The sequence below is a fragment of the Schistocerca piceifrons genome, chromosome 4, assembly GCF_021461385.2.
Source record: "Schistocerca piceifrons isolate TAMUIC-IGC-003096 chromosome 4, iqSchPice1.1, whole genome shotgun sequence".
Classification (NCBI taxonomy): Eukaryota; Metazoa; Arthropoda; class Insecta; order Orthoptera; family Acrididae; genus Schistocerca; species Schistocerca piceifrons.
Genome location: NC_060141.1, coordinates 437412521 through 437425823, shown reverse-complemented (window position 1 = coordinate 437425823; position 13303 = coordinate 437412521).

Sequence of the window (13303 nt, the reverse complement as noted above, 5' to 3'; positions counted from 1 at the left end):
GAAGTCTAATAAATGAACACGAGCCAAATGCTTTGTTGACTGTACCTAAGAGCAAGAGGGATTGTTATTAAAGAAAACTGTAATACCTTTTTACCTCATTATATATTGACTAAAATATTCCATTACACCAGCATCATAAATCAAAAGCCCATCTCCTTTCTCAAATATGTTCTGACAATTGCATCTTCTTCCATCTATACATTACACCAACCGAACAGTACAACATTTCAGTCAACACTCAGATCGTCTACTCTCTCGCTCATCAGAACAACTGCTCTCGACATCCTCTGAGCTACTACTGCCCCAATGGAGGCGGCGGAATAATAATCTTTGGCGCAATCTCTGGCGCTGTGACTCAGTGTAGCCACCTTTCAACACATCTAAGTAAGCAATACTTTGCAAGAATTTCACGCTTATATTTTGCATTTATGCACTTCTATCCATTCCCAGTCCCGCCCTCCTTCCTGTTATCCGTCCCTTGACATCTGCATCTACATCTAAATGAATACTCTGCAATTCACAATTATGTGCTTGGCAGGGGGTTCTGTGGTCTGGTGGATTAATCTTGTATTGATGTGTAAAACGTGTAAATTCACTTCTCACGTCAGGCGTAGATTTGTAACACACACAAGAAACTCTCCTGCACCCGTAGTAACGCCAAGTGCAGAACGCCAGTAAGCTCCGTAGTTCAATATCTGCAGTAAAGATAACATCCCTTCGCTGCTGACTGGGGCAGAGCGGCATTCGTTTGAGTTATGACAGATGGAGAAACCCCGGAAGGCAGAGACTCTGTCACCAGCATGCCGTCGTAAACTAGAAAACGTATTTCATTTAATCGACCAATGGCCATGTAACTTCACAAGGCTCTTACTTTATTTGAAACTGAGATGTTGAAGATTGTGGTGCTGAACTGGGATTCGAATTCGATTTCACTGTGTTCCCCAAGATTGCAAACTCTTCTAGGCCTCCTCGAAAGGCACCTATCCAGTTTCGAATCCTGACCAGCACAAAATATTCATTATTTCATTTCAAGCCCTAGTATGCGCACTCCGAACTACTAGTGAAAAATAGTTGCATTTTCAACGTCTCTTCGTGCGTTGTCAGCTGTAGCGTGTTCGTTTCAACTCATAGCCACACGATGAGCTTTTTATCACAACATTACAAGATCAAACGTTTCCTTACATCTTTTCAAGTTCAAACATTCCTCTCCATCCTACTGGTGAAAACGGATATGGGTTTGACGTTGTGTTCGTTGTGGTCACCAACGACGATACGTTGCTGATTCAACTTCTAGATAGCAGAGTATTTTCCATCACATCATTGAAAGAACAAACAAGCCACTCCTAGCTATTATTGGAACAGAATTTGATAGTTAATGTGTCTTCATGACCACGTGTACGGGGTTTGAATTCCATTCAGCACAGAACTCTTCGTCGCCTGATGTCTAGTTATACAAGCGCACATCTCGCTACTGGTGAATCAACAATAGCTATTTATCGTCTGTTCCTGGCTAGAAAACGACGGCGTTAGATGCTACGTCCGAATCCCAGTCAAGCAAAAACAATTCTATCGTTATTTAAGGTTCCAACATCTCGCTATTGGTGAAAACATTTTATATTTAACTTCTGATTTTACGTACTTCGTTAACAATCCGATTAGGTGCTGGGTTCGCATCCCTGTCACAAGCTTTGCATGATGACATTTCAATTTTAAACATGAGCATACCTTGTTCCTTGTGACACACCATATTAAGCGTCGTTGGGGGTAGTTCCCAGGAAGGTAACTGGTATGACAGTATTCCCAGTTCAGTACAAACATTTTCGTCATTTACTTTCAGGATCTTAATTGATAACTGATAATGGTGCAAACGTCTGTACCTCACGCCTCTTTATGCCTAGTGATCGGGTCTCAATAAGGCACAAATAAAGTTTATCTTAGTTAGTAATGGCTGTAGGTGCTGGGTTTGAATCCAGGTCCAGAACGACGACGTTCGTCATGTCATTTAAAGTTCAAATTTGTGTACACGTAGCTTGTGTTACGAGAACAATGATATTACTGGTGATTCGCTGTTAATATTCAGATTTCCGTAGAGGGCTTGTTGCCGTTAATCGTGTTTTTTTTTTTTTTTTTTTTTTTTTTTTTTTTTTTTTTTTTTTTTTTTTTTTTTTTTTTTTTACTAGTTCGTCCAATATCCAGTTTCCAGAGCCACTCGCCGTTGAGCGACAATCTGCACGCGGATGGAAAACCTTTTCGAGAGCGAAAAACGTTTTTCCAATACCGTACAGCTTTGTAACTCCATACATTCTCTCAAGTATTTAATTCTGACTAAGGATTACTGTACGATATATGTAAAATAATCCGTTTCCTCAGAACTTTTGGAATGTCATTTGTTGTAACTAAGGTTAGTTTATGGGTGTTATGGGGTGACTCATCGTAAAGAACGTGTTTTCTAATATGTTTTGTATGACGATATTAGTTGACGCTTAGACTGACTGCTATAAAGACCTTTTGTCTCTAGTAGTCTCTTGCGGTAGCCATTGTATGTAGTCAAACGACTGTACCCCACAGGGTTTAGGTGTTTAGAGGACCTGCAACACAGCTACGTTATGTTGGTTGTATGAGGCAGTGATCTACTTTTTTTGCTGTCACGTCTACATCCTCAGAAATTTCTTCCTAAAATTAAGGCCCATGGTTGATACTTATACACTTCTCTTGGACAGCAACGCCCTTTTTTGGAGTGATAGTCTGCTTTCGATGTCCTTGCTTCTTCCATCATTGGTTATTTTAATGACTAGGTGGTAGGATTCCTGAACTTCGTCTGTTTCGTGACCATCAAGCAAGACATTAAGTTTCTTCTCATCATTTTGGTCTTTTTCCGATTTACTCTCAATCCATATTGTGTGCCCATCAAAGTGTCCATTCCATTCCTCAGATCATGTAATTCTTCTTCACTTTCACTCAGGATAGCAAAGTCATCAGCGAATTGTATTATTGATATCCTTTCACTTTGAATTTATTTCCACTCCTGAAACTTTCTTTTATTTCCATCACTGCTTCTTCGATGTACCGATTGAACAATAGGAACCAAAGACTACATCCTTCTTTTACACCATTTTTAATCCGAGCACTTCGTTCTTGGTCGTTCACTCTTATTATTCACTCTTGGCTCTTGTACGCACTGTATTTTACCCGTCTATCTCTATAAATTACCCCTATTTTTCGCAGAATTTCGAACATCGTGCTCACTTTTGCATCGTCGAATGCATTTTTTCAAGTCGAAAAAACCTATGAACGTGTCTCGATTTTTCTTTAGTCTTGCTTCCATTATCAACCGCAATGTCAGATTTGGCTCTTTGGTGCCTTTACCTCTCCTAAAGCCAAACGGATCGTATCTAACGTATCCTCAATTTTCTTTTCCATTCGTCTGTATATTATTCTTTTCAGCAACTTGAATGCATAAGCTGCTAAACTGATTGTGTGATAATTCTCGCACTTTTCAGCACTTTCAGTCTTCGAAATTGTGTAGATGATATTTTTTCGAAAGTGAGATGGTATGTCGCCACACTCATACATTCTACGTACCAATGTAAATAGTCATTTTGTTGCCAATTCCCCCAATAACTTTAGAAATTCTGATTGAATGTTATCTACCCTTCTGCATTATTTGTTCCTAAGTCCTCCAAAGTTCTCTTAAATTCGGATTCTAATATTGGATCCCCTATCTCCTCTAAATCGACTCCTGTTTCTTCATCTATCACATTAGACAAATCTTCCCCCTCATAGCGGTCTTCAATGTACTCTTTCCGCCTATCTTCTCTCTCCTCGGCATGTAACAGTTGAACCCCCTACACTTTAATGTTACCACCCTTGCTTCTACTTTCACCGAAGGTTGTTTTGACTTTCCTATGTGCCGAGTCAGTCCATCCGACAATCATTTCTTTTTCGATTTCTTCACATTTTTCATGTAGCCATTTCGTCTTAGCTTCCCTGCACTTCCTATTTATTTCGTTTCTCGGCGATTTGTATTTCTGTATTCCTGAATTTCCCTGAACATTTTTCTTCTTCCTTTTTTCATCGCTCAACTGAAGTATTTATCCTGTTACCCATGGTTTCTTCGCAGTTACCGTCTTTGTACTGTGTTTTTCTTTCTAACTTCTGTGATTGCCCTTTTTAGAGACGTCCATTCTTCTTCAACTGTACTACCTACGAGGCTGTTCTTTGTTGCTGTATCTACAGCCTCAGATAACTTCAAGCATATCTCGTCATTCCTTAGTACTTCTGCACCCAACTTCTTCGTGTATTGATTCTTCCTGACTAATGCGTTAAACTTCAGCCTACTGTTCATCATTACTACATTGTGGTCTGAGTCTATATCTGCTCCTGCATACCCTTTACAAACAAGTATCTGATACCTGAATCACTGTCTGACCATGATGTAATCGACATAAAATCTTCCCGTATCATCCGGACTTTTCCAAGAATATCTCCTCCTCTTGTGGTTCTTCAACAAGTATCCACTATTAGTAGCTGAGATTTTTTATAGAACTCAATTAGTTATTCTCCTTGGTCATTCTTTGTCCCAAGCCCGTATTCTCCTGTAACCTTTTCTTCTACTATTTCCCCTACCAATTAGTTATTCTCCTTGGTCATTCTTTGTCCCAAGCCCGTATTCTCCTGTAACCTTTTCTTCTACTATTTCCCCTACAACAGCATTCCATTCCCCCGCAACTATTAGGTTTTCGTCTCCCTTTACGTGACGTATTACTCTGTAAGTATCGTCAAATACTTTCTCTATCTCTTTATCTTCAGCTGCGACGTCGGCATGTGTACCTGAACTATCGTTCTCGACGTTGGTTTGTTATCGATTCTGATAAGAACAACCCTCTCACTCAACAGTTTACTGTAACTCACTCTCTGTCCAACCTTCCTATTGAATAACGAATCCTGCTTCCATTATACCATTTTCTGCTGCTGTTGATATTAGCCTATACTCATTTGACGAGAAATTCTTATCTTTTTTCCCATTTCACTTCACTGACCCCTACTATATGCAGAGATTAGTGCATATAGGATTGTCGTAGAGAGATTGGATAATGTAACCACCAAATCCTCCAAAAATAAACGAAAAATATACCTATTCAAAAAAGCAGATAAGAATTCACTTGAAGCCTTCCTGAGAGACAATCTCCACTCCTTTCGAATTAATGATATAAGTGTAGACAGGATGTGGCTTGAATTCAGAGAAATACTATCGGCAGCAATTGAGAGATTTATACCGAATAAATTAGCAAACGACGGAACTGATCCTCCTTAGTACACAAAACCGGTGAGAACACTGCTGCAGAAACAACGAAACAAACACGCCAAATTTAAACAGACGTAAAATCTACAAGATTGGCGATATTTACAGATGTTCGAAATTTATCGCGGACTTCAATGCGAGATGCTTATAACAGTTCCCACAACGAAACTTTATCTCGAAACCTGGCAGAAAATCCAAAGAGATTGTGGTCGTATGTGAATTATGTTAGAGGCAAGAAACAATCAATGCATTCTCTGCGCGACGTCAATGGAGATAGTATAGAAGACAGTGCTGCCAAAGCAGCGTTACTAAACACAGTCTCCCGAAATGCCTTCCCAAAAGAAAATGAAGTAAATATTCCAGAATTCGAATGAAGAACAGCTGCCAATATGAGTAACGTAGATGTAAATATCCTCGGAGTAGTGAAGCAACTTAAGTCACTTAATAAAAGCAAGTCTTCTGGTCCAGACTGTATAACAATTAGGTTCCTTTGAGAGTATGCTGATGCATTAGCTCCATACTTGACCATCATATACACCCGTTCGCTCCGCGAAAGATCCGTACCCAAAGACTGGAAAGTTGCACAAGTGACACCAATACTCAAGAAAGGTAGTAGGAGTATTCCACTCAATCAGGCTCATATGATTAACGTCGATATGCAGCAGGATTCAGGAAAATATATTGTGTTCGAACATTACGAATTACCTCGAAGAAAACGGTCTATTGGCACATAGTCACCATGGGTTTAGAAAACATCGTTATTGTGAAACACAACTAGCTCTTTAATCGCATGAAGTGTTGAGTGATATCGACAAGGGATTTCAGATCGATTCCATATTTCTGGATTCCCATCGGGCTTTTGACACTGTACCACACAAGTGGCTTATAGTGAAATTGCGTGCTTATGGAATATCGTTTCAGTTACGTGACTGGATTTGCGACTTCTCGTCAGAGAGGTCACAGTTCGTAGTAACTGAAGGGAAGTCATCGAGTAAAACAAAAGTAATTTTTGGCGTTCCTCAAGGTAGTGTTATAGACCCTTTGCTGTTCCTTATCTATATTAACGATTTTGGAGACAATCTGGGCAGCCGTCTTTGGTTGTTTGCAGATGACGCTGTCGTTTATCGACTAATACAGTCTTCAGAAGATCAAAACAAATTGCAAAACGATTTAGAAAATATATCTGAATGGTGCGAAAAGAGGCAGTTGACCCTAAATAACGAAACGTGTGAGTGCTAAAAGGAGTCCGTTAAACTTCGGTGACACGATAAATCAGTCAAATATAAAGGCCGTAAATTTAACTAAATACCTAGGTATTACAATTACGAACAATTTAAAATGGATGGAACACATAGAAAATGTGTTTTGCTGGCAGGACACTTAGAAATCGTAACAGACCTACTAAGGAGACTGTCTACACTAAGCTTGTCCGTCCTCTTTTAGAATACAGCTGCGCGGTGTGGGATCCTTACCAGCTAGGACTGACGGAGTACATCGAAAAAGTTCAAAGAAAGGCAGCACGTTTTGTATTATCGCAAAATATGGGAGAGAGTGTCACAAAAATGATATAGGATTTGGGCTGGAAATCATTAAAAGAAGCGTTTTTCGTTGCGACGGAATCTTCTCACGAAATTCTAATCACCAACTTTCTCGCCCGAATGCGAAAATATTTCCTTGACACCGACCTACATAGGGAGAAACGATCACCACGATAAAATGAGGGAAATCAGAGCTCGTACGGAAAGATATAGGTGTTCGTTCATCCGCGCGATATACGAGTTTGGAATAATAGAGAATTGTGAAGGTGGTTCGATGAACCCTCCGCCAGGCACTTAAATGTGATTTGCAGAGTATCCATGTAGATGTGGTTATAGATGTAGATTGATCCTTTGTAAGTGCCTTTTCAGATTTTCTAGCTTCCCCACTATGTTCAAGGTTCTGACATTCTACACCCTGACTCATAGAACGTTATCCTTTTGTTGATTATTCAGTATTTTTCTCATGATCACCTCCCCCTTGGCAGTCACCTTCGGAGATTCAAATAGGGGACTATTCCGGAATCTTTTGCCAGTGGACGGATCATAATGACACTTTTTCAATTAAAAGCCATGTATCCTGTGGATACATGTTATGTGTCTTTAATGCACTGGTTTACATTGCCTTCTGCATCCTCATGCCATTGATCACGGCTGATTCTTCCGCCTGTAGGGGCAGTTTCCCATCCCAAGGACAATAGAATACTGTCCCTATAAATCACGAAAAATCAGTTGTCTTGTATCTGCGATTTTAAGCGTTCTGTAACATCTCCTGATAATTACACTCCTGGAAATGGAAAAAAGAACACATTGACACCGGTGTGTCAGACCCACCATACTTGCTCCGGACACTGCGAGAGGGCTGTACAAGCAATGATCACACGCACGGCACAGCGGACACACCAGGAACCGCGGTGTTGGCCGTCGAATGGCGCTAGCTGCGCAGCATTTGTGGACCGCCGCCGTCAGTGTCAGCCAGTTTGCCGTGGCATACGGAGCTCCATCGCAGTCTTTAACACTGGTAGCATGCCGCGACAGCGTGGACGTGAACCGTATGTGCAGTTGACGGACTTTGAGCGAGGGCGTATAGTGGGCATGCGGGAGGCCGGGTGGACGTACCCCCGAATTGCTCAACACGTGGGGCGTGAGGTCTCCACAGTACATCGATGTTGTCGCCAGTGGTCGGCGGAAGGTGCACGTGCCCGTCGGCCTGGGACCGGACCGCAGCGACGCACGGATGCACGCCAAGACCGTAGGATCCTACGCAGTGCCGTAGGGGACCGCACCGCCACTTCCCAGCAAATTAGGGACACTGTTACTCCTGGGGTATCGGCGAGGACCATTCGCAACCGTCTCCATGAAGCTGAGCTACGGTCCCGCACACCGTTAGGCCGTCTTCCGCTCACGCCCCAACATCGTGCAGCCCGCCTCCAGTGGTGTCGCGACAGGCGTGAATGGAGGGACGAATGGAGACGTGTCGTCTTCAGCGATGAGAGTCGCTTCTGCCTTGGTGCCAATGATGGTCGTATGCGTGTTTGGCGCCGTGCAGGTGAGCGCCACAATCAGGACTGCATACGACCGAGGCACACAGGGCCAACACCCGGCATCATGGTGTGGGGAGCGATCTCCTACACTGGCCGTACACCACTGGTGATCGTCGAGGGGACACTGAATAGTGCACGGTACATCCAAACCGTCATCGAACCCATCGTTCTACCATTCCTAGACCAGCAAGGGAACGTGCTGTTCCAACAGGACAATGCACGTCCGCATGTATCCCGTGCCACCCAACGTGCTCTAGAAGGTGTAAGTCAACTACCCTGGCCAGCAAGATCTCCGGATCTGTCCCCCATTGAGCATGTTTGGGACTGGATGAAGCGTCGTCTCACGCGGTCTGCACGTCCAGCACAAACGCTGGTCCAACTGAGGCGCCAGGTGGAAATGGCATGGCAAGCCGTTCCACAGGACTACATCCAGCATCTCTACGATCGTCTCCATGGGAGAATAGCAGCCTGCCTTGCTGCGAAAGGTGGATATACACTGTACTAGTGCCGACATTATGCATGCTCTGTTGCCTGTGTCTATGTGCCTGTGGTTCTGTCAGTGTGATCATGTGATGTATCTGATCCCAGGAATGTGTCAATAAAGTTTCCCCTTCCTGGGACAATGAATTCACGGTGTTCTTATTTCAATTTCCAGGAGTGTATAATGAAATGTTCATGCACGCTACAGACAACATACTTCGTCTTGTGCCTGCAACAGTATGAATATTCTGCATCCAGAAATATGCCAAAATACATCAAAAGAAATACTGCGAGCCATGCAGAGTGCAATGCATGGTGACAACTACTAATGCAACTACTCCCGTTATTCTTTTTTATAAAAATTAAATGATCAGGAGGGGTTTAGCTAACAAGCCTTAAGCAGTGGAAAAAATGAAAGGAATCAATAAAAACTTTTAATTTGCTATATTCTGAAAATTGTCGATTCACAAATTGACAAACTTCACTCAGACTTTTCTTTCCCTTGGACAAATTGGTTAGGAAAAACTTCAATTACTCCACAATATCTTTAATCAATAATCACGTATCTGGTCACAACAAACGTACGAATATTGCTTTCAATGTATGCGTACAGAAATCTGACAAAATCGCTCTAGTGCACAAGAAAGCAACAGCTACCTGCAGCCAAAAGTCAAATTACCAAAAATCCTCGATTAATACAAAAATCTCCTCTGGTGCTACTAGCAGGGTCATGACAGGCCGTGACCTCTGCTGACGCGCAGCTTCTCTCCGTGCCAGGATGTGTCTGACTATTCTCAGCAACTGTTCGCGCGCTACGACTCGCGATAGTAATGTGTATGCACGTAACAGCAGAATCAGTAGCCAACTTTCCGAAAAACCATTTGAATATCCAATTTTTAACTGGAAGGCCGTGGCCCGGTCAGATGAGTCCCGACTTCACCATAAGGCGCTTATACAAGCTGGTGGTGGCTCTATGATAGTGTGGGTTGTGTTTACATGGAATGTAGTGGGTGGTCTGGATGTTCGGCTACTTGAAGACATTTGCACCTTTTCATGAACGCCATGCTGCCAAACGACGATTGTTCCATAAACGTCTGGGCTGCGTATACATGAAATGAACTGAGTTCTCTGGTCCGACTTAACCTATCTTTGACTGGAAATGGTCATGTTCGGTTACTTGGAGACCATTTGAAGCCATTCATGAGCTTCACCTTCACGAAATAGTGATGGAATTTTTATGACTTACAGTGTTCCATGCCACCGGGCCATAAGTTCGCGATTGGTTCGAAGAACATTCTGGGGTATTCAAACGAATGATTTGGTCACCCAGATCGCCCGACGTAAATCCATCGAACATTTATGGGACGGAATCAAAAGGTCAGTTCGTGCACAAAACCCTGCACTGGCAGCACTTCCGCCATTATGGATGTCTAAAGGGGCCACTTGGCTCAATATTTCCGCAAAGGACTTCCAAAGACATGTTGAGTCCACGCCACGGCAACTTGCTTCACAACGTTGGGCAAAAGGAGGTCCGGCACGGTATTACGAGGTATCCCACGTCTTTTGTCACCGTAGTGTATTGTAATTTGACAGAAACTCTCGAGTTGATTTTTCCATGCTAAAGAGTTTGGTCAACGCTTGTACTTTCTCTAAAAATCTTATTAAAAAATTCTGTTGGTGAAGTTCGAATCCGTGCAGTACATTTTCGTAAAAGCGTAGGTTTGATAACAAGTGTTTCGTATCAGTATGTAAATTAATTATGAATATCTTTTATAAAATGGCAGCACTGTGTTGTATAAACGTTTCAGAATAAATAAATCATAGGTTTGGACTGTCGCTGGCGTCTTTATGCCCGATGGGCCAACCGTGTATTCGCATTGCACCGTTTTTTCATTTCCATTTCGATGCTGCCGTAGCTGGTGCATTCGCTCAGCGCTCACCATGGGATTGCTTTGCCTTTTTCGATTCCTTTCTATACGTGCTTTCCTCTGAACTGCGTTTCCTGTAATTCCAAGCTTATTTATGAGCCATATGAGACGAAACCTTCAATCATTTTATATTTTTAAATTTAATACCTATTTTCGTTTATATTACGGTGACTATTCCTCCTGTCTCGCTTTGGGTCCTAGCAGTGCTCCGCAAGCATTTCACAGTGACAGCCGTCAGTGCCCTGGCTAAACTTGTTTCCATCAATTTATAACTTTACACACACCTAATTCGTAACAATCACGAGCATGCACCCACATTGGTACGATGACGCCAAAGACAAAGCAAATACTGCGCGACAAACACGTACAGACGTGACCTATCCGTTGTGGGCTCAAGCGTTGTTTACACATTATTAGTCTCGTAGTTATTAGCCATTCAAATGTGACGGGATTTTGTCACACGAGGAAGTTCGGCCGACGAGCAAATACACGTTTTTACCGTAACAGGATGTTATGTTTCTTTTTAAACTTAGTCAGCCATACCTCACTAGAGGCGAACTCTTCAATACAGAGACTACGAGTTCGCCATTTCTCAAAGTATATAACCTCCGACTAGTATATTTTGTTGTATACAACGACTAAGCCATTTTAATAAGATACTTTAATTACAAGCTTAAAACCCACGTTCCGACCGTATTACAAGAGCAAGTCTAGCCTTGAGGAATGCGGTAGAAACGTGGGTCTTAAGTTTATAATTAAAGTATTTTATACAATGACGCGGTTTTTATCATTATGAAACCGGCCTTGGGAGCCTACATAGTTAGCGGGAACTAACCTTGCGAGGTCCGTTGCCTCCTTCCATATGGTGTGTTTTCAGCAATGCTTTCTATTTCACGGTTGTCGGCAGCGCGAATGGCAGAAACGGTAAGTTTTTGCTATGTTCTTTTTTTTCACTCCACGATCCATGGCCTCAATAAACTGGCTCTTATCCGCGAGAGTCAGGCATTTGTACTTCTTTGAAGTAATTTTTGCAAATGATTTATCCAGCGTAATTCACTATGCATCGTGGAATAAAAAAAGGATGGTCGCAAAGAGATGAACAACGGAACGAGAACGAAAACAACTGACGAAATGATTCGAATTGTCGAAATCGATATCTTCAAATTATCAAATGATTTCGGGCTATACATCGTTGCGTTTTATGGACTGTACCAAAACTCTTGTGATTTCTTCGATTTATGGATAATTTTTCTTCAAGAGAGCACAGGTTTTTCTCCAAAAGACCAGACAACTGTTTCTGTCCGTCAATAAAATGCATTCATCGATGTTCGAATTAGCAAGAGTCAGCCGACTCTGCTTACCCTATTGGAATATATTAGCTATGACAGCGTATGAATACACGCTCGAATAGTAGACACAGAGTTTAAAATTCAGTACTAAAGTCCTGCAAACATAAACAACTAGAAAGCCGCAGTACCACCACAGCATCCGCTCGTGGTTGGGTCACCGCAAGCACATACAAGAAAACGTCCACATCCCGCCACTCTCGAGACCAGACGCTAGTTTTTCCCGGGGCGCAGTGGAAATTTCTCTCTTAACTACGACGCTTACAATTCCAACGGGGTGTGCCGTTTATGCAGCAGTCATTTAGCTTCGCTCGCCATAAATGTTTTCATAACCGCACCGCGGTCGTAATGCGTCTCCATTTAATTTAATGAACAGCTCTGCGGACAACGGTCGGTTTTTGTAATCAGTGCCGGATCCGCGGGACGCACGTTGTGTGTAAAATGAAACCAGCAAAAGGCGCCCTCGGCCCTTCGCCCTTTGCTCTCACCACTGCGCCCTTCCCAACTCACCCTTCACACCACACTACGCAGGCTGTACAGCCTTAAGTGTCGAACGGTACAGAATGAGTTTTTACCCCAAAAATTCCACAGTGATTCCAGACAACAGTGAACGTGAAAGTGAGATACAGGACCCCGATGTATTTCCGCTAGAGCGTAGAGTCAACTATAAAGGAAAGTGATTCAATCACATTATCTATAATACTTAAACTTAACTATTCCGCTACTTAGACTAATGGCATTTAATGTTAATTATGGAAAAGATTTCCAATTCAATTTCCAAAATAATTATGGGGATGTACCATTATCATGCACGTGAATGTCTTTCCCGAAGGTCTTCTTTTGTCTGTGAATCAATCATTGCAGTATGGAGCACCCAAAGTAATTAAAGAGCTACATTGCATTGACAATAATACCTAGAGAGGCATCAAACCATTAACGTATTGCCAACGCACGATTGTAACTGTCTTACTAATGTGTATATTTACTTATAATGAATAGTACAACGAAGAATTTTCGTCTCACAATGTTCAAAGTCTGTTTCTAATCACACGAATTACAGTAAAAAACTTACGTCAGTGCAGCCCACCAGTGGAAGAGGTGTTACTGTGACGGCATTATCGAATCGGTACCACATTACAGGAAATTTTCCAGGGAAATGGAAGCTTAG